At 47.3% G+C, this 25481-nt stretch overlaps 1 protein-coding gene and 1 long non-coding RNA gene across 4 annotated transcripts in view; both read left to right on the plus strand.

The window, feature by feature from the left end:
* The window catches only part of LOC102065444 (class I histocompatibility antigen, F10 alpha chain-like), a 469176-nt gene that overhangs the window by 377324 nt on the left and 66371 nt on the right, over nucleotides 1-25481 (plus strand). The gene's annotated exons all lie outside the window — the stretch shown is intronic.
* On the plus strand, nucleotides 4912-12989 carry LOC141725912 (uncharacterized). 2 transcript variants are annotated; one of them, XR_012577472.1, is made up of 4 exons: nucleotides 4912-5039; nucleotides 5809-9820; nucleotides 10220-10304; nucleotides 10548-12989. It is a non-coding gene; the product is annotated as an uncharacterized LOC141725912 (long non-coding RNA). The 2 variants fall into 2 exon arrangements; XR_012577473.1 differs by having other exon boundaries at nucleotides 10224-10304.

Below are 25481 nucleotides of genomic sequence, written 5' to 3' on the forward strand. Positions count from 1 at the left end.
GGATGGCCCCAGAAGTTGTGACCAGATCTCCTTATGGCCCCAAGGTGGACATCTGGGCCTTTGGCATTGTGACCATCGAGATGGTGGAAGGAGAACCTCCTTACTTCAGGGAAACGGCGGCCATGGTAAGAGGCAAATTCTCCAGGGGCTGCAGAGGCCTGTGAGCACAGGGGGACCCTGCACTGGGAGCAGCAGCTGGAGGTTTCTGCACATGGGAAGGGAATGCCCAGAGCACTCCATCTTCAACACAGACAAAGATTCTGCAATCTCTAGCAACAATTTGCTTTGGGATTTATGTTGTTGCAGCTCTTCTGGCTGTGAGGATGACCTGAAAATGTGAAGCAAGTGCATCAGCTCTAATGTTACCTTGCAAGAAAACTGCACACCAGCCCCACATCCCGCCCCCAAACCCAACAAGTTTTCTGCAGGAGTTTCTAAAAGAGGTTTTGCGAGATGATTTCTCCCCTGATTCTTCTCACTGGGAAACTTGTTGAAAACATGAAGATGATTGTTTAACATCCCCATAGTCTAACATATTTCTTTCCTAGTCCAAGCTACTTTCTCTGTGTCACCAAGCCTGAGCTTTCAGCATGACAAAACTCCTGTTTCTTGCCTGGCAGTTTCTGGGATGGGGCATCAGGAATGCATTTACTTGAGTGTCAGTGGCATTGCAGAGATGCACTTGATGTAAGAATCCTCTGAAATAACACAATATTTCTGATGAAGGTTCCTACTAACAGAGTCAGCCAATGGAACTGGCTCTCAAGGCGAGATCATTTGGATGTTGCAGTGGCTGTGGCAGCCCCAGGGTTTGCGGTTTTTGGCTGGCATAGCAAAATGAGCTGTGAGCAGCATCTGTGGCAGGGAGGAAAGTGCCCCTGGAGCTGGGGCTGAGGCCCCGGGGTGGATGTGAGCCCGTGTGGGTGTGAAGGGAGCTGGCAGAGCGCTGAGTTTGCTTTCCCTGCAGGCTCGCGCTCTGATCCGGCAGAACGGGAGCCCGCAGCTGCAGCAGCCCCGGCGCCTGTCGGCTCTGCTGCGGGACTTCATCGAGTGCAGCCTGGAGACGGACGAGGAGCGGCGCTGGGCTGCCCAGGAGCTGCTGCAGGTGAGGGCCAGGGGCTGCAGGGGAAGCAGCAGCGCCAGGGAGGGCTTTTCTTGTGGGGCCCCCTCCGACAGTCTCCAGTCTGGCTGCGTTCCACACGCAGAGCAAGCAGAATCCTCGCCTGCTGTGGCTTGGCAGGCTCCTTTGGAGCTCATCTGGGCCTGGTGCCCCACAGCGAGCAGGGACACCTTCAGGCAGCTCAGGGGGCCCAGAGCCCTGCCTGACCTGAGCTTGGATGTTTCCAGGGAGGAGGCACCTCCCACATCTCTGGGCACCTTCTGTCAGTGTTTCCCCACTCTGCTGGTTAAAAAATTCTTCCTTAGATTAAATCTGAGCCTGCTTCCCTCTCCTGAGTTTCAAACCATTTCCCTTTCTCCTGTTGCAACAGAGCCTGTGAGGAACTTGACTTTGGAAAGTAACAGTTCATTTCTTTCCTCTTTATCCTTTTGGCAGCACCCATTTTTATCATCAGCCAAGCCTCTCTCCAGCCTGACACCTCTCATCACTGCAGCAAAGCAACTGAGGGAGCAGCCGAGGAGATGAAGCCCTTGAGGGCAGCTTCTTGTTACAGTAGTTAGGTCAACTAGTTAGCACTGTTAGTTGGTTAGGGTAGTTAGGATTTCCTGTTTGTTATGGTTCTTAGGACAGCCTGTTTGTTATGGCAGTTGTTTGAATAAAAACTCTCTTAACCCTCAACTGCCTTGCCATGTCCCTTCCTCCTCCCGCTGTGCCTCAGCTGCCCGGAGCAATGTGAGGGGAGAGCGGGCCCAGCCTGGCCCAGAGCTGAGCCCCAGCAGAGCCCTGGCAGAGCCCAGAGCAGCCTCGGCACCTGCAGAGTCAGCCTGGAAGGAGGCGCTTGGAGCCTTCTCGGCTGCACCCGGCTCTTGGTTACAAACTGGGTGTGCTGGAAAATGCCACCGGCTCTGCACGAGGGCAGAAGGGGCCCGGGGAAGGCCCAAGTGCTCCATGCAAGGGAAAAACCTGCCCTGGGTTTGTTATAAATAACTGGGTAGTGTTGGCTTTTGCTATTATGTATTGACTTCTGCAAAGTATTCTTAATTACAACAATTTTGATGCAGTACAGTTTGAAATCACTTTTAACTGCTTTTGCTGTTGTATAATTTGTCAGCTTTTTGTGGCCAATGCCCTGGCCCCTGGGTAGCTCATATCCTCAGAACATCATTTATGGATGATAGTTTGGTTTGCAAACAGTGTGAAAAACATACATTATAGTTTTGGCTTTTGCAAAATATTAAAGTGGATGCCAGATGTTGTGCATTATAATGTTAACTTTTGCAGAGGTAGCTGTAGTTGTGAAATATTAACTAATGCTTTTATTTTTCTAACTAACTGACAATAATAACTCAGAGATGTTTGTGAAATAGCTAATGTTCATTTAAAGGACCTGTGGAAATGGCTAAAACCATCTGCATGGTCAGATAACATTTAAGGAAGGGATGTGATGAGGACCCCTGCCACTGACCCTTCCACTGTCAATAACTGTCACCTGTGAAACCACAGAACAGGGGCCCTTGTGAGGGAGTGACACACAACCCTCAAAACAGCAATCCACGATTCCTGCACGTACTCTAAAAAGGCGAGTTGGGGGTCAAACCAACCTAAAGAATTCCTGGAACATGTAAACAAGTTAAAAGAAATGTCTGAATTACTATAATCCTTATGAATATGTATTTGACCAATGGAGGGGGAAAAGGAGACAAGAAGAGTTGCTGTGGTTAACAGGTGTGCCTCAGGCCATCACCAAGCACCAGTGCTGTTATTCATGTGTCTCTATTTATCCCTTATTAAAATTCTAAAAATTCTAAAGTGTGAGGCTCCTTTCTCACAACACCCAAGGCGCTCACCCCTTGTTGTTCTCCCAAGGCAGGATCTGTCAATCATAAAGTTTGTCTGGATGGAGAAGAAAAAGACTGCAAAGAAAAGGAAAATGCATTGGTGTGGAGGCCCATGGGCCTACCATTAGAGTTTAATCTCCCACTCGCGGAGGACTGGTCCCCAATAAGAGGAATAGATTTCAAGGTTATGGTGAGAAGCTTGCTTCTCCCACAGATCTTTGCAGGCACATGCTCATTTATGTAAAGTTATGTTACCCCATTGGCCCTTTGGCCTAATTACTCTAGTTTACCCCCTATTACCGGTATCTGGTTTGTCCCTAGAATGTTCTCCCTCTCTGTCCCTCCATTGGCCCTAATTTACTGCATTCCTCTGGCCCTGTTTCTCCATTAGCTGACCTGACCCTTAACTCCTCCTCTGCACCATTTTTCCCCATATCCATTGGACCCTGACCCTCAGCTCCACCCTCACTACCCCATATAAAAACCCGCTGTGCCCTCAGCTTGCACCCTGTCTTTGTCCCTGGGCCCTGTTCAGCTCTGGGCCCTGTTCCTGTACCAATAAACCCAGTTTGCTGCAGATCATACCCAGACCCATCCTGCCGACTTTGGCAGCTTTATAAAGCAGCCGTGAGCTTCGGGCTCCGGAGTGCCGGACGCTCCAAGGGCCTCGGCAGCGCCAGGACGCTCCAGGCTGGGACAGCCAGGCAGGGCAGGAGGAATCACTGCCCCTTTCCCCTCTCTGCTGCTCCATCTCCCAGCCCAGCATGGCTGCAGGACAGCCTCACTGCCAACGCCATCCTGCCAGGGATGGACTGGGGGGATCTCCTTCCCCTTCCCTCTGCCATGGAGGCAAATCCCATCTGCTCCTTGTCTGCCCTCCTTCTTCTCCTCATTCTGTCCTACATCCATCCATGTTCCTTTCTCATCTCCTTCCTCCTTTGTTCCCTCCTCTCCTTCTGCCTTTTCCTTTTCCCTTCTCCGTGTCTCTTCCACTCCTTGTCAGCCCGGGGAGCTGTGAGGAGGAAAAACCCTCCCTGTGCTGGGAAGGGTGTGGGGAATGTGAGAAGAGCTTCAGGTAGAGCTCAGCCTATTCCTGGTGACTCCAAGGACGGCGGTGTCGGATGCAGAGATCCATGGGGCTGCAGAGATCCCCCTGCAGCCCCCGGAGCAGCCACGCTGAGCACGGCGATGCCTGAGAGGAGGCTGTGACCCCGCGGCCAGAGGGCCCCGCTGGAGCAGCCTGTCCTGGCAGGAATGACCCCGGGGCACAGTGACCCACGCTGCAGCACTTGGAGGGAGCTGTGCCCTGTGGGATGGACTCAGCTTGGAGAAGTTCCTGGAGAAGTGTCCGGTGGGAGAGAGCCCAGGGTGCAGCAGGGGAGCGACTCCTGTCCCTGGGCAGAGGGAGAAGCCCCGGGGCATGAACTGGGCCCGGCCCCATTCCCTGTCTGCGGCACTGCCGGGGTAGGAGGTGCAGCTGGAAGGAGGGAGGCGTGGGGGAAAGCTGGATTTAAGGGTCTTCACTTACTTCTCATTATTCTGCTCTGAGTTTTTGGAGTTTTCTGTCAGAAATCTCTCCCCTCCCCCACTCATCCACAGGGGTTTGGGACGGTTTTCCCGTTTTTGGGGGAAATCAAAGCGATGCACTGATGCTCCTAATTAGGGGTAGGAGAAGTGAGGCTCCAGGGCGTCCCGCTGAGCCGGAGCCACCGGAGCCACCGGAGCCGCAGTGCCGGGAAAGCCGTGGCGAGAGCTGCGGAGAAGTTTGTGTTTTCAGCTTAATCCCCCTCGGAGCCGGGCCCGTTCCAGGGCTGTTCCTCAGCTCCGGCTCTGCCCTCACGCAGCCCGGGAGGGCCCGGAGAGCGCGGGGCGGGGCTGTGCCGTGTGCAGAGCCCGCCCCTGGCTGGGATTGGGCGGTGGTGCCGTCAGTCGTGGTTGTGGTGCGCTGATTGGTGGGAGCGGGGCGGAGCAGGGCCCCGGTGGCGTGCTGAGGGCGGTCGTAGCTGGGCAGCGGCGCGGTTGTCGGCAGCAGCCGGAGCGCGGTGAGGCGGCGGCGGAGCTCGGAGGCGGCCGCAGCGCAGGTGGGAGCCGCGCTTGGTTGTGCGGGGGCTCGGGGCTGGCTGCGGGCCTCGGGGGCGGAAGGGGGCTCGGGCGGGTTCGTTGTGCCGTGTCCGGCCCGTGTTGCCGCTGGCGTGAGGGCGCTGCGGGAGCGGCTGCCCGCGGTCTCCTCCGGCAGGAGCCGCTGTCGGAGCAGCGCTGGCTCGGCCCGGTTGCTGTGGCTGGGACAGAGGTGGCTGCCCCGTGCCCGGGGCTGTGCGGGGAAATTCCCATGGCCGGAGGTTTCTGTGCCCAGAGGAGACAGAGGAGTCCTGTAAAAGTGATTTTATTGCTGGGCAGAGGCAGAGGCCGTGGGGCATTTGCCGTGCGCTCTCTGCCATCGTTGTAGTTCGCAGCCTCCTTTTCATCCTCATTTCCCGGCCTCATCTCCCTCTCCCTTTGCCCACTGGCTGAGGTGCTTGGAAGGTTCACACCTGCCGATCCACCAACTGCATGTCCTCGTTAATGTGCACCCCCACTTTTGTATAACAGCCGATATTCATGGCTCTGTTCAGTCTTTGTTCTTCCCGAAGTTCAGGAATTCAGCGGGAGTTTGTCTGAGCAGCAGTCCATGTTAATTAGTAACAGTTTTTGAAACTGATGGTTTCTCCCTTCCTTATCTACACGTCCCTGGCCCTATCTCCAGGCAGATTCACTCAGTGAATTGTTTTGGGGTTTTTTTGGGGGTTTTTTTGCCTTACTGTGTCTTTGGTTTTGGGATTATTCTAAGTGCCCTCATTCCCTGTCTTTCAGTAGCCGTTTCTGCATCTGGAGGCCTGGCTGCCACCTGCATCCCCTTGCTCACCTGCTGAATGAGCTGCACTCTCAAGGTGTGGAGCATGGTAAAAAGATGAGAGTTGCTGTAGCACATCCGAGGAGAAACAGCATTTGTTTAACCCATGGTCTGTCATGGAGCCACAAAACCGTGTCCCATTGCCATCCTTTCCACGATTTAGCTGGAACATGACCTGCTTTTTTGTTTCCTTTGTTTTCTATTTCACCGCTTTTCCTTTGTCATCTATTTGCCAACAGCAGTTTGAGTCATTTAATTTTTCATTAACTCCTCCTCCTTCTGCTACCAGATGATCTGATCCCATCCCATGGTGAATTATTGTGTTCCTCATTTCCGTGGATTGGTCAGCAGGAAGTTCAGGAGCTGGAGCTGTCTGGTTGGTTGTTATTCTGTGGACAGCCTTGTTATCTAATGATGTCATTGAAATGAGAAATGGGTTCTGTGGCTCCTGATAGGAATTGGTTTGGGTTCCCAGGGGCTGGTTCATGGTGTTGTAGGATTTGTTCTGGTGGACGTTGATGTTTTTCCCATTGTTTGCACTGCCTCAGGAGCCAGGGCTGCATCAATTGGCCAATTTTCTGTAATTTAAACATCAAATACTTGTGTTCCCAACTGCTTTCCTGAACTTGTGGTAGCAACAGCCACCATGCTGTAATCCACCCTATATAACATAGACAGTGACAGCAGATGTTGGAGTTGGCAGAGGGATGATTCCCCCCCACTTTTTCAAGTGAAGTTTTCTCAACATTCTCCATTTGCCGTTTCCCTTTGCAGCTTCACCCGTTTGTGTTGCAGGGTCAGATATCCTCCCCCTGGGCTCTGCCTTGAGCTGTGCAAATTCCATCAGTGCCAGCAGGCAGAGCTTGGGGTGAGGGGCAGAGGGAATCAGCCCAATTCCTGCCCCGGGCAAGAGACCCAGGTGCATTGTCCACCCTTTGCCCAGCAGTGTTCATTTGCATTTCGAAAGCTCCTCTCAGGCTGATTAGAACCAAAGCTTCTCTTCCAGGGCAGTAACCTGGTGACTCCCCTTTTCCTTTCCCACCCACCTTCCTTTGCCTTTTTTTTTTTGATGTCTGTTTTTTCCTATTTTACAATAGTATTCTGTTAACTGTTTATGAGTTAAAGCGTTGCATTTAAACCTCTTCTGGTTTTTCCAAATGCATCCTAAAGGTGAGCATGGAGAAATCCAAACCAAAATTGTGCCATCACTAAGAGACAAGCACACACATACCCAAAAAGCCTCCACTTCTCCTAAGAATAGAAATTGATTCTGACACCCCTGACCCAAAACTTACTGACCAATAGAAGGATCAATAAGAAAAAAACATTCTAATGTTGTAATCTCATCACCAGAATGGTGGGAAGAGCCAAAACTCTCCAACATTTCCAGTGTTAAAAAGTCAAGGCATTACTTGATTCTGGCCAGGATGTACAACAGAAATCATTTCACTCACACACAGCCCGAGTGTGGAGAGAAAATTGTTGAATGACACGTGAGTTTTCCTAGAGTTTTCCTAAACTTTATACCATCCAAAACCCACAGAAATCCACTGGTTTAATGTTCATTGCTTCCAAGTTGTGTCAGTTTTAAGTGTTTGGTTTCCTATTAGACCCAGATTTCTTCCCCTCTGATGTAAATTAGGTCCAAACTCCTGGATTTCCTTCTCAGCCTTTTCCAGCCCAGGTGTCTCCAGCTCTGCCGGGGGCAGTGCCTGGGGTAGCTGTTGGTTGCTGTTTGCTGCTGGGCAATGTTGATGTTTTGTTGCTGGTCGTTATCTCTGTGGGTGTCCTTTGGGCTGTTCCCAGTCTGTTGAGAGGTTGAACTCATCTCCATTGAATGGTGTAACATCCCTTAAATAAAACCTTTAAAATTCCTTTCCTCAAGGCAAAGACAAACCAAACCTGAGTAGAGAAAATATATTTAAAAGAACCGAAATCGGTACATTTCGCAGCAATGCAGTGGCAGGCAGCCCAGAGTGTGGGTGTCAGTGAGCCCCAGAGTGGAATTGTGCCCTGGTGTTCCCCAGCAGCTGTGGCAGTGCAGGCCCAGGCAGCGCTGAAGCTGCAGCAGTGGCAGCAAGGCTTGGCCCCAGTGGCTGGAGATGGCAGAGGAGGGTGGCCAGGATTGCAGAGGATTCCAGCCAAGGATTAAACCTGCTCTGGCCTGAACACCCAGGGGAGCACTGGCAGCTCACACCTGTGGCCCACCAGGCCGGGCCTGGGCCGTTGCATTTCCAGCACCAGAGGGACTGATAAGAGACTGAGTGAGCCAAGCTACAGCCCACGGAGGGGACTTTGTGAGTTTGTTTCTCTTTTAGAGCAGCAAGAGGTTTTATTGTTTAATACTGTTTAGGTTTTATTGTGTAATAAACAGGTTTTTCCACTTTTCTTCAAGGAGGTCTTTTATTTTTCCTGAACCAGTTGGGGGAGGGGCCAATTCAGTCTGCTGTCTAGAGGACCCCCTTTGGGGGTTCTCTCCCAAATTTGTCCTGAACTGGGACAAGGTCTTTTCCAACTTCAGGGATTCCATGATTTTCATTTCCTATTGCCCAAGTGTGTCTTCCGTAGCCAAATGATGAAAAACTGGGGAAAAGACCAAGATTTTGGAGACAGTGGGATAGAAACTCCTCCAGAAAAGGTTCTTGCCTTCTGCCCAAGCATGGACACTGAAATCCTTTTTTTATGGTCTTGATTTTCTTTTAATTTCTCTTCATGTGTTTAAAATACCTAATCTTGAGGTAAAAGTAGACATTGAACTAAGACATGGCTGTGGTCATGGTACAACACAGATATGGTGGGACACAGACATGGAGACTGACATAGGGACACATGGACATGGAGGGGGCCATAGCCATTCATGGGGACATGTGTGGACACAGGCATGGATGGAGATGTGGGGAACAATGACAGGGATGGAAACATGGTGGGGAGACAGCCATGGGTGAGGACATGGTGGGACATGGCCATGGCCAGTGCCATGGGGAAAACTTATAGGGCATGTGGGGGATGCTGGGTTGGAGGGAGTTGAGGGTTCCTGGAAGGGACCTGGGGCTTGCTGAGGCCTTTGGGGACCCCAGGCCAAGTGGCTCTGGCTCTGCTGGGTGACCCAGGGGGAGGTTCTGGGGCAGCTGCTCAAGGACCCCCTGACCTGAAGCCCCAGCCAGGCATTGGGCTCCTGGAAGGGGATGAACGTCCTTGTCCCCAGGAGGGAAATCCCAGCACCCCCAGGGTGTCGGGGGCAGCTGAGGGGTCACAGCAGGGAGGGGAAAGCCAGACAGAGATGTTACACTCTTAAACGACACCCCAAAAGTCCCAAAACTCAGGGATTGCTCCCAGGAAAAAGCATCCAGGAGCTGCATACATTGAGGGGAAGTAGGGATCTGACCCCCCCCAGACTGAGCAGGAGGGGCCTGTATCCCCCAAAACCAAGCACAGGGACGTGAGGTGAAGCTGAAGGCATGATGGGGAAGGGGTAGGAGTGCAGGGGAAAAGAAGATTCAGAGTGTGAGAGGGATGGGATCCCAAGACTGAATTGGGAGGGGTTCTTGGGTTGGGGGAACGATGGGAGAGGGGATGGGATAGACAAAGCGTGGTTCAGTGGGGATCCCATTGTGTCCCCACCGCTTGATTCCTGGAGTGATTCCCTGGGGCTCTGGAGGGGAATGGATCTGCACTGGGTGGGTTCCTAAGCCCCCTGCCCATCCCTGGGGGGCTCATGGGAAGTTCCCTGTTTTCCTCCACCCAAATCCTCAGCCATGGGAGAGAGAAGGGTGTGAAAGGAAGACTTGGCGTGGGCAGGGAGGAGGAGCAATAGGAAGAGGAGGGAGAGAGGAGGCGGAGGATGGGAAAAGGAAGAGCAGGAATAGGAAGAGGAAGAGGAGGAGCCACAGCAGAACCCCACGGTTTTCCCGCTTGCCCGTTGAGTCTGAAGCTCCCCTGGTCCTGGCAGCATCAATGCCCCAGATCTCACAGGTGAGTGGGGAGGGACAGCTCACCCCAAATCCATTGGAAGATCTCTGGGAAGGTTTGTTTACAGAGGGGGGGATGTTTGGATCTTGCAGATGCCCCAAAAGTGAGATGCAGATGCCCCTATGGAGAATTGTGGAGCGTTCCTGTGGCAAACTGTCTGTAGTGGCTGGGGTGGTGGTACCAGCTGAGGGGGGACCTTGATTTTGGGGCTCTGATTGGCATCAGAGTGGGGAGAGCAGCAAAGGCCAGTCCTGGAGCTGGGGGATCCTGGCAGCCTGGAGGGGTGGGGGAAGCTGGAGATGAGCAGGGTCTGGGCCTGCCTGCCTGTGAACAGGGCAGTTACTTCTCGAGCTGGGCTTGGGAAGCAGGACCAAGGGTCTCACATGTTGTTTTTACCCCAAGCCAGGATTTGTCAATCCCAAACTTTGTCTGGATGGAGATGGAGGAGGCTGCGAGTAAAAGGAAGATGGCCTGGGACATGAGGCAGGTGAGAAGGAAGTCGCTGCCCCTTTCCCCCTCTCCTCTGCTCCATGTCTCAGCCCAACATTTCCCCTGGCTGCAGGACAACCCCACTACCAATGCCGTCCTGCCAGGGATGAACTGGGGGGATCTTCTTCCCCTTCCCTCTGGCACAGAGGCACATCCCATCCTGTCCTTGTCCATAGTTCCTTCCCTTTCTCATTCTGTCCTTCTTTCTTCCTCATTCCTTCCTTTCCTTTTCTTACCCCAGACACTGAGCTGCAGACAGAGACCAGGGAGAGCAAATCCCTGCTGCAGAACCTCATGGAAGAGGCAGTTTTCAGCAGCTCTATGGAATGGGAATCCAATGGGGAGGATAAGCCCTGGAGATGCCATATAAGGAGGAGTTGCAAACTCAGCCCTGGGAGCTGTGAGGAGGAAAGATGCCCCCTGTATCCAGAAGGCAGCTGGAGATCCATTTGGAACTCAGAGGTGGTGGAGACAACTCATGGCTGGCAGAAATCCCACAAGTGCTTGGAATGTGGGAAGGACTTCAGCCAGAGCTCTGGAGCTCAGATGTGATCTGGCTTCAGGTGATCCACATGGGAAAACGGCCCTACAAATGTGGGGAGTGTGGGAAGGGCTTTGGGTGGAGCTCCAACCTCATCAATCACTGCAAGATCCATACTGGGGAGAGGCCCTATGAGTGTCCTGAGTGTAGGAAGTGGTTTCTGAGCAGGTCCAATATCATCGTAATGAGTCAAGGGGTAAGCTGGAAATGTATTTATGATAATTGAAAACTCTGGATGAGTCCAGGGGCCAGCTGGGAATATTACTGAGATAGTAGAAGATTACATATTTTAGTTAAGATTTTAAAATTTGTTAAGAAGCTAAATTCGCTAGCAAAATCACATACCTTAGTGAAAGCGTAACAAATATATTAGAAAGTAAAGCTAGGAGTGGCAGGGGTAGATGTAGCAATTGTGAAGGAGCAGAGACCATAGAAATATCTTGCATTAAGAATAATCAAACCGTTAGGAGAGGCTTGATTGTGATCAGCAGATCAAAAAGTCCTGCCAACTGGCCATGAGTGAAGAGTTTACCATGAGAAAGAGAGCTTTCTTCTTCCCATACGCCCACTCACTTATTTCAAAATCCCACTGGCCCAATTAAGGGAGTGCAATTGCACAGCCATATTAGGTATTCAGCTGATTATAATACAAAGTGGGCAGATAATGATTATATACTACACCTCCTTAGAAACTGCTTGGATATGTAAAGCCTTTTCTGTATAAATAGAGAGCAGGAGTCTGCAACTCCTTGCACCTGCATTTGGAAATGATTCCTCATGTGTCCAGCGCTGCAATAAAATACCCTTCTTTTCAGCTTTAATTAGTTGAAGAGTTGTCTGTCTGTGCTTCAGTACATCAGCAGATTCACACAGAGGAGAGGCCCTTCCGCTGCCCCGACTGCGGGAAGAGCTTCAGGCACAACTCCACCCTTGTCACCCACAGGCACATCCTCACTATGGAGAGGCCCAGTGAGTGTCCTGTGTGTGGGAAGAGATTCTCCAGAAGCTCTCACTTGAGCCAACACAAATGGAGGCACAATTAAGGGACGCCCTGTGAGTGTCCCCAGTCCCGGTGTCACCCCCTTTTCTCTGCCCACAGAGCTCCTGAGCTGGTGGCAGCCACAGCCCCTTCCGGTGGCCTTGCACCTGGCTGAGACCTCCTGTGATTGGGCAGGGAGGATTGGGGCGTGACTGGGCAGGGAGGGTGTGGGCCAGGTAGGGAACACTGGGTACTGTGGGTCTGCCCAGCAAGTGGTGAGTCATCAGACCTGCTCTCTCTGATTGGCTGACTCTTGTTCATCACATTCTCTGATTGGCTGTGGAGAGGCCTGGGAGTTGAGAAAAGGAATGGGAGAGATCCCACCCTGAGGACTGGCCCAGGGACACCAAACCCAGCCTGGGCACAGGGAGTGAATTTATTACCAACCAAATCACAGCAGCACAAGAAGAATAGAAAAAAATCTCTCCAACACCTGCCCCACACCCAACGGGGATCACCCAGAACCAGGCTTATCGACGATGAAGAGACATCTGAGATTAGATCAGAAGCCAATTTTATTGAGTATAGCAAGGGTTTATATAAGGTTTGATTTGTATGGTGCTTATATAGGGCTCTATTTTTGGTAACAATTTCCCACTGGTTACACATTCTTCAGGACATTAGGTCACCTGTTAACATTATCTTATCACTAAGTCTCACAATATTTTTCTTGGTCACTTCCTGCCCTGGGAACCTTTATCTGTGTCTGTCTTTCCCATAGTTTTGTCTTGATCAGTCCTCAGATAACAGGTCCCTTTATCAGTTCCACTGTACTCTCTGTTTTATTCCCCATACATCCCCCTATCTGTTCAAAAAAAAATACACTCTTACGTGACTTGTCTATTATTTTTTTCACACACTGTAAAATACAAAGAATAAGCATAACAATACATAATACAATGCCTAATACATATAAGGGTATTTTAACGAAAATTGTTATCCATCCACCAAGTTTCCAGTCCCCTAGAAGTTTTCCTAGCCCTGTTAACGCTGATACCACTGGGTAACCTTAACCATTTTCCCAAGGGCATAAGTCTGTTAGAGGTTAAACAGGTGCTGATGTGGTGTTGAGGTCCTGTTCACAAGGGTTCTCTGCCAGTATTGGTGTTCAAGGTGAATCTTCAGGGCATGCACTCAAAGATTCTCAAAACGGCGTCACATTCTTTGCTGGAATCCACTTGGGACCATTCTCTGTGGAGACACAAGCAAAACCTCTACCCCAGGTTGTGGATACTGGCAGCCTGGTAAGAGAGAGAAAGCCAGATAAACTTTACCGGGAATTGTTCCGGGGACTTTTGAGAAGGCTAAGACAAATAATTAAAACAATCTTGCAGCTGGTGTTTTGAACAGTTGTTTTCTCATAAGAGGTTTACTAATGTGTGTTTCCTTAAGTAGCCAATCATGTGAAGTGTATTGATTAAAGGACCAATCAGGTCCACCTGTGTCAGAGCAGTGTATAAAAAGGAATGGGTTTCTAATAAAATTATTATTAGTCTCCTGAAGAGAGTTAGACTTCATGTGTCACCTGACTCCTGTTCCTGACTCAATGGTGACACCATGTGAACTAAGGATCAGGCCCCAGTATCTTACCAGATTCTGGATCCTTCATTAAGGCAGGGTTTTTTTCCCTTTTGTTGCAATTGTGAATTACAATTAAAATGTCGAACAATCGGTGGGTTGGGGTCCATCAAATAACAATTCAAAAATTTTAAAACATGAAGGGCTTTCTGCAGTCTCTTGTCAGGGGTGATATCTCTGGCCCTCCCTTTCTGCTGTACCAAGAGACGTTTGAGGGCTCTGCCATGAGCCCGTTCAGTGACAGATTGGCCTGTTGGGGAATGAGCAATACCTGTTTTGTGCATAATTCCCTGTGGAAGTCATATTTTCTGGAAAAATCCCTTGGCCCAGAATTCTTCTCCTGGGAAGCTGAGAAGCCTCAAAGGAAAAGGAAAACAATATTATCTCATTGCTTCTTCTGTGTTTTGCTGCTTTGGAATGTATTTGGAGATTGTTTATCCAACAGCTGATTGTTTCCTTGGTTTCATGTGAATTGTTTTGACTTAATGACCAATCACAGTCAAGCAGGGACAGGACTCTGGAAGGAGTCATGTGTTTTTCATTAGTATCTTTTAGCCTTCTGTAAGTCTCCTTTCTGTCTTCTTTAGTGTAGTTTAATATAGTGTTAGTATACCATTCTTTAATATAGTAAAATATAATAAAATAATAAATTAGCCTTCTAAGAACATGGAGTCAGATTCATCATTCCTTCCTTGGTCTGGGAACCCCACAAATACAAGAATTCCCCATAAGGCAAAAAAGATAGCAGCTTGACAGGAAGTATGAGCTGGGCCATCGCCTGTCTTTACTTCAGATGGTATACCAAGCATTGCAAAAGCAGCAGCGTGTCTAGAGACATCTTAAGCTGTTTTCCCTGAATGGGCAGATGCAAAAAGAGCACCAGAAAAGATATCAAAAGAGGAATTAATGTATTTTAAATGCCCAAATGCAGAAAAATGGGTAATGTCTGATGCCAGACTTGAAGGCTCTGAAACCCTCTGGGATTAATACTTCCTACAATAGAGAGAAAAGAATACTTTTGGTAATCAAGACAAACAGCAATAATTCTTGAAGTTTGGGCTTTACTAATGCCAAAGTGCCAAATCAAAGTGACACCATTTTGGTGACAAAATGGAATGGCTCAATTTAGCCTGTTCTATCTTATTAGGTAGAACAGATTCTCATACAGGCATTGTTAAAAGGTCAGCTTGCCTGTTCCCTTCAGCTAAAAATCTGGGAAGTTCTGTATGCAATCAAATATGCTTAACAAAATAAGGAAATATTCTATTTTCGAAGGAAAAAATGAGGAGCTGCAACCAATTAAAAAGTTGTCAATTTTCAACCTCCTTCAAAACTGATGCTTCAGCTCTCATCACAATTCCTACAACTTCAGCTGAATCTGTAACCAGATTAAAGGAACAGAAAACTTTTGAAAAGCTCTGACAACAGCAGCAAGTTCAACAATTTGGGGGGACCCCTGAGCTGTGGATACATCTGCTCTCCAGGCACTAGAAGAGGGGTCTCTCCATATCTCCAAACTACCACAGATTTCTTAGAGTGACCAGAACCATCTATGAATACTGCTAAGCCTTGAAGTTGGTTTTCTCTGTCAATTGAAAAAAAATATAAAAGCTTAAAAAGGCTTTTAAAAGATGTCAAAACAGCTCATGTTTTGGAGGATGTATTGAGATTTGTCCACTGAATTCAGCAAAGGCTACCCTACAGGTAGGAAAATAGTGGAAAATTCCCCTCCTGCAAGAGAAATGAGTCTCTGTCAGGCCTGAACAACCAGTTGGGCCATCATTTCATGTTGGTTACTAATGGTATTAGTCATTTGGTGCGGTAAATAAATCCATTCAGTGATAAACAAAGAGTCTGGTGCCTTGGAGTCCCATTGAAACATCAAGGCATGGGGCTGTGATGCTGGATGCAAGGTTATTTTTTAAAAAGGCAGGTCAGGTACTGTTGGAGAATTTTGTTCAGACCTGGCTTATAGAAAGGCCATGATCACATACAGCTGGTTAAAAAGTAAAAGGCAGCTGTAAGCAGCAAGTTCTCAGGCTTTTTCCTTAAAAAGTAAATACCATGTCCTTGGCTAAGTGATGAGAAAGGCATGGTGAAAAACATGGAGTCCTTGAAAGGGTGCTCAATAACAAGTCAACAGCAGGATGAGAAAAACAAGTATTAGCCTCAACAAGAAACCACAGGTATTGACAACAAAGGAGGGGTTGGTGTGTAATCTGTAACCAATGATGAGCTCAGGTTTTGCAATATGTATGAGCTTAATTAACACTACTATAAAAGTGTGTAAGCCGGATCAATAAATCAGAGATCAATGCTCATCAATCAGGATGTGGTCGTCTCCCTTCACTTTCCTCAAGGTACCCAGCGTGCAGCTTGTTGGCTTACTATGGCATCAGTTGGGCATTGCAGTGCCTGCTGAACTTGAAATGTAAGTTGTCTAGGTGATAAAAGATCTGAATCTCCTTTTAACCATTCAAGCAACGGACTTTTAGCTTTGTGTTTGAAATCCCTAAAAAGGAGTGCACCCAGTTGATTGTTCCCAAAAGTTTTTGTGCATCATGTAAGGCGCAAATATTTGAATTTGCAGAGCTAGGGGAGAAATTGAATAGACTCCAACACACTACCCCAAATACCTCCACAGAGGATGTTTTTGTACTTTTTTGGGAGCTATGCAAAGCCCTGCCTGATTTACAGCTTTGGTGACAAGGGCTAACTTAGGCTTTCTCCATGACTTCCATTGTTCAGCTGCTACAAGAATATCATCCATAGAATGGTAGAAAAGAACACTGGGCATTTGTTGATGAACAGAATTGAGGACCTAGCAATACACCACTGGCAAATAGTACAGCTGTTTTTCATGCCCTGAGGTAAAACTACCCAGTGATATCGCTGTAAGGGCACCTGCATGTTTGTGCTTGGAACTGAAAAGGAAAATTTAGGAGCATCATCAGGATGTAAAGGAATATCAAAAAAACAGTCTTTTAAATCTGTAACAGTCAAGTGCCAAGTTTGGGGAATCATGGTAGAAGATGGGAGATCAGGCTGTAAGGCTTCTATGACCTTCATAGCTACGTTTTTCAAACGTCATGGAGTAAATGCCATTTGCCAGTTTGTTTTTTGGTAACAAACACGGGAGATTTCAAAGGATGGGTAGAAGGGACAATATGCCCGTTTCTGGAGCTGTTGTTGGACCAACTCCTTTAATGCACAAAGTTTTTGGAATGGTAGGGGCCATTGATCCAGCCAAACTGGTTTCTCTGTTTTCCAGGTTAAAGTGTCACGCTCCAATGGCCCCCATTAAAAATCTGATTGAATTCCAAAGACCCATTGGGAGAGAACATCCCCCACCACAGTACCGTTGGCATTGGTAATACAAACAGTATGACTGAGGCACAGTGTCCCTCGGGGCCTTTGATCTGTATCAAGTGGTGGTTTGACAGCTGCAGCTGCTTCCTCCAATGCCTGCAGATGCCTGGAGCACTTCAGCAAGGGACCACTGTGAGGGCCATTTGGCTTGAGAGATAACTGTAACTTCAGCCCCTGTGTCTATGAGGCTGTCAGGTGTTATCTTTTGTCCTTTTGACGTCAGAGTGCACCAGCGTGTGGGGCGTTGTTCTAATATAGGTTTTACCCAGCATACTTGGGGTGTTGCAGTAGACCCAAATCCCCTTTTTCTCGTTATGTCTGTGAAAAGTATGCTCATGGTTTGGGGAAATAAAATCAATTAAACTTTTCAATTTCCTTGGGGAACAGTGAAAGGCATTTGGAGTGTCCAGGCCATGATCATATTCTCATTATCAGGGTCAGAGTCTATAACCCCATGGAGAACAAAAAGTCCCATCAAAGAGGTGGATGACCAATCCATAAACAATGCATGCATACGCTGCCCAGGTGGTCTGAAAACTCCTGTGGGAAGCAAATGAACAGATGACTCAAGTAACGTTACTGTGATGGAGATGGCCAGGTCCAGTCCGGCGCTGCCTGCTGTGGATGGTTGTAAATTGGCAATGGTCAGGCAAAGGCTGCTTGTGGCAGCTGGGCTGGGACTTGCTGTGGTCTGCGCTGAGGCATCGGCTGGGGCATTTGTGTCTGTGTGCGGTGCCACCCTGTGCCTCAGCTTCTGTTTCCCGATATCAAAAGCTCTTAAAAGCCACGACTTGGAACATTGTTGATTAGCATAATGCCTTCCATTACAGCACCGACGGCAAATACTGGGAGCTTTGGATCTGGCCTCTTCTTTCCAAAACATTACTTTTTTAAATGCCCAGATTTCCTAACCCTGAGGTACATTCAGGAGTCCCCTGGCATAGTCTTCAAAGCTGCAAAGGTGTCACTGTAGAGGTGGCCACAACACAAAGCAGAGACAACAAGCAGTCCCAGATGGCAACTCTTTATTATCAAACATGGCTGAACTTTTATACGCTTTCTAATTGTTTATACTTCTTCTACCCTAACTATTGGCCACAATAAATCAACATAATATCATTGGTGAAAAATTACAGTGACTTCAACTAAGTTTTTAAATTACTTTGTCCAGCTGCAAAGTTCTCATCTTTCTTCAGTTCCTCACTTCTCTTGTCTCCTTAGTTACAGCCTTGGAGAGAGCTCCTTATCAGCTTCTTCTTGCTTCTCAGCTTTCTTCTCATTCCTTTAGCTAACAGGCCCACTGTTAGCCCCTTCCACAATTCCTCCTTTTTGTTTTTGAACTGTAAATACAGCTGCTATGGATTTTTGCAGGGCCCTTTGCAAAAATCCAAGCAGACAGGGGAAACACAATCACAACCATCAACAAAATTAACATTCTCATTCTTAATACAATTGTTCCTGTCCTTCATCTATAAGTGCTTTTAAAATTCTTAAGAACTTTATCCTATAAAATTATATGTCTAATACTCAAACCTTAAACTATAACCACCCCAAGTGCTCAAAAGGAGATGCAGGAATACTAGAACAAAGATTCCAAAAACTTGCATTCTCCTGATCAGTGCAAACCAAAACCACACCCTTTAATTACTATGAATGCACATTAAAACTGATGAAATACATGTCCTGATATATGGCCTTAGCCAGTGTCATCCATACGTTCTGCTTCAGCTGGGGAACCATCCATCCTGTCCTGTCCTGCGCACTCCAGATAAGGTTTAACACAGTGAGCAGGAACCCATCGAGGACCATTGTCTGTCAAAACACAAGCATAACCCCTCCCCAGGTTATCAGTTCCTCTGGACCAGATCACCTACCAGCAATTAAATCCTTGACCCATACCTTGACATTTCTACAGAAATCTGGTTGCCTAGAATTCAAAGAGGAAAAATGGTAAAAGATTGGAGATAACTGTGAGTCAGGTAGGGGATGCAAAAAGTTTAACACATAAATAGCTTTATCTAATCTCACTTGAGGTGACTCCTGTTACATTCCCCCTTTTTGTTTTTGAACCTGACGTTTAAGAAGACCATGGGCCCTTTCAATAATTGCTTGGGCTGTGGAGACGTGGAATGGCTGTTGAATGCTCCATGCCCCAAGCACGAAAGAATGTTTGCATTTTCTGCGAAGCATTTGCTGGGCCGTTATCCATTTTTATGTGACACGGAACACCTAGAATAGAAAAGGCATTATGAAAATGATGAATAGCATCATGAGTTTTTTCTCCTGTGAATGCTGAAGCAACCATTGCATGAGAAAAGGTATCAACTGTGACATGAATATACTTAAAGCGACCAAATTCTGGCATTTTAGTAACATCAGTTTACTTCCTCTAAAGCGGAAAGACCACTAGGGCTGGTACCATAATATTGAGTGACATGAGTCATGTGAGAGTCAGGACAAGAAGAAAGAATTGATTTTGCTTCACCAGGAGACAATTGAAATTGCTGCTGTAAAGCTTGAGCACTCTCATGAAGAAAAGGATGAGACAGAATTGCCTGCTGCGACACATTAGGTACAGTCTCGATTGCAGCAGCAGCTACTAGAGAATCTACATAGGCATTACCTTCAACAAAAATCCAGGTAATGGCGTATGGCTACAAATATGCATGATGAAGTAAGGACGTTTTTGAGCACTAATAACTGTCCATAACTTCACTAACATGATAAACAATGGTTTCTCTTGAATATTACACAACACTTCTTGGTCTAAATGCTTAATGAAATTGGCAACAGAAATGGAATCAGTAACTATATTTACAGAATCAGGAAATAAAGTAAAAGCCAAAAGAACAGCACAAAGTTCAACCAATTGAGGAGATCCTTGCTGAATCATTGTCTCATATTAGCAGTGATCATCCTTTCTTCAAGCCACAGCTGCTTTTCCCGTTTTCCTAGACCCATCTGTAAAAACTGTTATACCTTCCACTGGAACCAGAGAACAAATTTGTTTTCCTTCAAAAGGAATTTCTTTGGCCAGTTTTAGAACAGGATGAGAAGGCAAATGGTATTTCATTTGGCCTGTAAAACAAGATACGGCAGACTGCAACTCGTGATTATTTTGAAAGCACCATTCAAAATACCACTGTTTTACAGGTATCACAATGGTCACAGGGTCATGTCCCAAAATCTCATGACAACCTCTGTGGCCTTTGATGATGATATCTGCAAAAAGCTCATAAAGTCCTGGAGCTGTTTTCTGAGATCTGAAAGACGAAAATATCCACTCCAGAATATGCAGTTGATCTTCCCAATTTTCACTCCATTGACACAGTATTCCACATGGTATTTCATGGTGCTTCAAAATAAACAATTGAACACCAACAGAGTATCTATTCTGTTACAAATTTGTGTGCTAAGGCTAATTCAATTTTTTCTTGGGTCTTTTTTGCTGCTGGGGTCAATTGCCTCTCATCAGTACAGGAAGTGATGCCTGGGAGCAAATCAAACCATGGCTGCATCTGATGATTAGTTATGCCTAAATATGATCTAATCCAACCTATTAAACCAACCAATTTCTGTACATCAGTAGCAGTTTTAACATCAGTGTCTAACTTCACAGGCTGAGCCATACCTTGAGTGTTAGTCACCAACATACTTAGATATTTCCAAGGCATGTGTTCCTGCACTTTCTCTGGGGCAATGCCACAGCACATTGTTTAAGAGCTGATAACTGTTGTTTGTAATCAGATGCCTACAAGATATCATCCATGTAGTGATAACAGTAGCAGTTTTTAAATTGCTCCTGCACTTTTGACAAGGCCTGTGCCACAAACATGCAAATTTTTAATGTTTTGGGGGAGTACCCTCCATTGATATCTTTTATTGGGTGCAGCATGATTTATGGAAGGCACAGTAAAAGCAAATTTTTCTTTTTCTTGCTCAGCCAATGTGTAGAAACCATCTTTCAAACCAATGACAACTATTCGCCATTCCTGTGGAATCACTGTAGGTGTAAGAAGGCCTGGTTGTAAAGCTCCCATTGTTGCCATTACAGCATTTATCTGCCGTAAATAATGTAAAAGTCTCCATTTTCACCATTTCTTTTTATTACAAAAACAGGGGTATTCCAGGAGCTGAATAATTCTTCAATATGTCCTGCTTGCAATTGTTCTGTGACTAATTCCTGCAGGGCAGTAAGCTTTTCGGTAGTAAGGTGCCACTGGCCAACACAGACAGGTTTATCTGTCAACCATGTCAGGGCCACAACTGGACATTCATTGCCCTGCATCACAGTGGCCCCTATTAAAAATCCGTAGTAATTTTGACACCCCATTGAGATAAACAATCTCGTCCCCACAAACTTTGAGTTGCATTGGCATCATAGAGCCTGATGTTAGCTTGTTGGCCATCAGGATGTCTCCCATTAATTACAATGGCTAACAAAGCACCTGCTGTGGCACCACCCAACCCCAGAAGTCCAAAACTTGCATAAGCGAGAGGCCACGATTGAAGCCAGCAAAGTCACGAGAGTATTCTGACATCTGCGCCAGTATCAATCAAAACTGCTACTGATATGGTTCCTGGATGACATCCACTGACTGTCACAGACATCTTTTGTGAAAAATCCTTTCTTGGGATTTTTCTCTTTTCTGAGAAACTGTGGCCTCAGCAACAAAGTGTAAACAATGGTTATCTGCTGCTGTGGAATGTAACAGGTGGATCCGTGATTGGTCTCTTGGGGATGTGTGGATTTACTGACCACTCCCGGCACAGCTGGGTCTCGCTCTCTGCTGAGACAGAGACCTTTGTTATTCATTCTTTTCTATTCTGACCTTAGCTAGCCTTCTGAGAACTTTTCCTTCTATTTCTTTTTAGTGTAGTTATAATGTAGAATATATATATCAAAAAATAATAAATGAAGCCTTCTGAACATGAGGTCAACATTCTTGCATCTCTCTTCACCTCCAAACCCTTGTGACCACTGTCACAATTGGTGAACCCCGAGTGACTGAGAAGGAAAAAATCATCAATTGGTGACCCCTGGTCTGAAGAGCAAATCATCACTTGATGAGATCCCAGAGGAGCATTTCCATTGTTTTAATTAAAGCACTCGTGCCAATTCTCTGAGCTTGCACCAAAATTGAGGGATCCCACCTTGCCTGTAAATCTGAGTTAGCAAAAGGCCCAGTGCCCAGTAAGGCATCAACACCCACAGCATGAGGAGGGTTGTGTTGAGGCAACTGCATATTTGTTAGAGCTGTGCACGCAGCCACTTGCCTCCAAGTGTCTCGAAATACACCGTATTGTACTGGCTGGAATAAAATTGTAGAAAGATGCATGATGTCATAAGGTGCAAGGATAACTGCATTAATTACATGTATTAATTGCATTATCTCCGAGGAATTAATCCCATACTGAGCCACTTTCGACTGGAGATCTTGCACAGCCTTCCAGGCAAAGATGCGATGACTATCATCCTGCCCTGTTCCAGGAGGTGCTTTAAAACCTGGAAAAGCCATAGGATTATCACAGGCAACATTTGCATTGGCACCGTTCTCCTGAGGTATTCTTGGAGCACCAAATCTTTCTATCATGTCCCAATTCTTATCTTCAGCTGCTTTCTTCCTAACAAATTCCCAAAAGTCCTGAGGCAGTCAAGGAAGCCCAGTTACTTGACATGGGGGCAAAATCCATGGGGCAGTAGGGCTACAGCAATTAGAAGGTGATCTGTCAACAGTTCCCTGCCCCAACTCAGGTGTTACTGTGGGCAACTCCCCACTTGATTTGCTGTTGCTGTCACTGTCAGGTAACGGAGGATATGACCCTGCAGATTGTTCATGCAGCTCAGAGGGGAGTGAGGGGGCAGATGGCTGGACTAGAGCAGAGGGAAGCAGGGGTGCAGACGGCTGGGTTTCTCTCTCTGCTAAAGGCATTTCACCTACCTGGTGCAGCGGTGTAGTGTATTTAGGCACCATTGGGAGCTGCTGTGCAGTTTGCCCAGAAGCCTTGGCAGCTTTCCCAGAAGATTAGGCATCCAGCCCAGAAACTCTGGCAGCTTTCCCAGAAGCTTTGGTAGCCTGCCTGGTAACTTGCATGGCACCTGCACTTTCTTCAAGGACAGATTCACCAAGTTCCCCATCAGAGGCCCCTTCTGCCTCATCTCCCTCATCAGTTTCTGTTATCAACCCCGATTCTTCGTCCGTGTCCTGCTCTGCTTTTTCTCACTCTGTTTTCCATGCCTTTAATGTCTCAAAAAGTGATCCCCAGGTAACAGCTGGATCAAAAACAGTTTAATTGCCCCCTCAGATGACTTTCCACAGTCTGTCCATAACTTTTTTCCATGCTTTAACACTAAATGCTGTGTCAGGATCACTGCCAAAATCCTGTGATTTTGCCCACAGCAATTTACTATGAAGGGCATAGTCTAAACTATTAATTCCCTTATTTCTTAACAAAACTTTCCATGTAGCCAAAACAGTCTCTTCTTCATTAGATAAATTATTTCCCATTATTACTTGTTGGTGTCTCACCTACTTCCAGGTGTCTTGATAAGAGAAAATCAGGTCTGGGCTTCCCTGTGGTTTCCACCCCCCATTCTCAGCTGTACCAACGCAGCCTCCCCCACTACGTCCCAGTGAGTCACGTTTGCCAGCCGCTCAGACCCCATATGGGTCCAGACCAAGGATGTTCTTAAGGGTGTTGAATGACGTCGGGGTCACCAGATGACACTGTCAAGGCAGTCATGACACAAGGCAGAGACTACAAGCAGTCTCAGATGGCAACTCTTTATTATCGAACATGGCTGACCTTTTATACACTTTCTAATTGCTTATACTTCTTCTACCATAACTATTGGCCACAATAAATCAACATATCAACATAATGTCATTGGTGAAAAGTTACAGTGACTTCAACTGACTTTCTAAAAAACACTTCATCCAGCTGCAAAGTTCTCTTCTCTTCTTTTTCAATTCCTCACTTCTCTTGGTCTCCTTAATTACAGCCTTGGAGAGAGATCCTTATCAACTTCTTGCTTCTTACCTTTCTTCTCACTCCTTTAGCTAACAGGCCCGCTGTTAGCCCCTTCCACACAAAGGCATTTGCTATACCAGCCCCCACAGCTTCATAAGTAACAGTTGCCAAATGCTGAAGGTACACAGGTGGTTACATGCCTCTATCATTTACAGCAGGGTGGGTTCCTCCTTAGACAAGGACTTCAGGAGGTTTTTACACTTGTCATTAGCATTTTCAACAGCTAATTTTGAAAGCAGCACCTCTCTGGCAATGTGATTCTCAATTTGTATTTTAAGAGCTTGTTTCAAGCAGCCCTCGAATTGCATATAAGGCTCAGCTGGTCCTTGCTTTACATAAGTAAATGCTTTTTGGGGGGTCACAGCATAGGCAACCTTTAAAAATGTGCTATGCACAGCTTCAGTAATAGCCTCAAGGGCCTCTCCAGGAATGTGGGTTTGCCCAGCAGGGTCTGAGTGGGTTCCCTCTCCGGCCAGGTGGTCAGTCATGAGGGCTGCAATATTCTGGTTTGCATGTCCCACAAATTTCACAAGCAAGGCATCTACCCCTTTTCCCACTGAGCATCTGTGGAGGCCAGTGGGCCTACAGAACAAAGGCCATTATAGTCCTTTGGACAGACAGACAGACCCCAAGCTGGAGAAATCTCCCCTGTTCAGGGCAACTGAGCAGACCCTCTTCCAAGATGCTTTGTTGTATATGCAAATGTACCCAGTTCTACCTCCCTGGTTGGACTGTTGGCATCTCCCTCCCTTTTTCCTTATATTTATATGTCCTTGAATGTTCTCCCTTCCCTGCATATCCATTGGCCCCATATTGCCTCAGTGTCCCACCCCCTTTACCCTATTGGCTGCCACCCCTTCTCTCCCCTCTGTACCGCCCTAAGCCCTCAGCCCATTGGCTCTGATGCTGTGCTCCGCCCTCCTTGTCCCCTGTATTTAAACCTGGACGCTCCATTGTTCTTTTTGTCTTTGTCCCCAGACCCCTTTGTGTATGGCTGGAATAAACCTCCTCCTTTGACCTCCATAGATAGGCCCTTCCCGCTTCTTTGTTGTTGGTGATTCTACAAGAGAAGTGTGTGCTGCAGGGATTCTGTGTGTGTGTGCCTGTGCCACTGAGCAGCTTCATTACTGGAGACACTTCTGGAAGGTCACAGCTCTGCTGCCTCTCGCTCCACCACCAATGGGTTTGCGGCTTGTGACAGCTGGCAGCCTGAACAAGGACCTCTTCAGAGCATTCTTGGAGGTGTCTTCAGTAGCTTTTTTGCTACTCAAATTAAGCCATGTTCGGAGCAGCCAGTTCCCAGAGGAGACTCCTAAGTTTTATTGGGGCAATCCCACAGGTGACCGGCAACCTTCTTGAGGTGAGAAGATCGGTTGGAGCTGACGGAGCACCTGGAGAGCTTTTGCTCTTTCCTTCCTGGTGAGGAATATATTTGGGGGTCACCCTTTTTTGTCTTTCCTTTGCCTTCTTTTCCTCTTGGATGTTGGGAGGAAGTGTGGGGATGGGAGCCAAACTGACCCACCCAGAGAAGGAAGTTTATTCCAAGCTTATACAAGTTAAAGGAATACTTGTTGGGGAAAATTTTCATTTTTCAAAGGGAGATTTAAAATCTTTTC

The sequence above is a fragment of the Zonotrichia albicollis genome, chromosome 31, assembly GCF_047830755.1.
Source record: "Zonotrichia albicollis isolate bZonAlb1 chromosome 31, bZonAlb1.hap1, whole genome shotgun sequence".
NCBI lineage: Eukaryota > Metazoa > Chordata > Aves > Passeriformes > Passerellidae > Zonotrichia > Zonotrichia albicollis.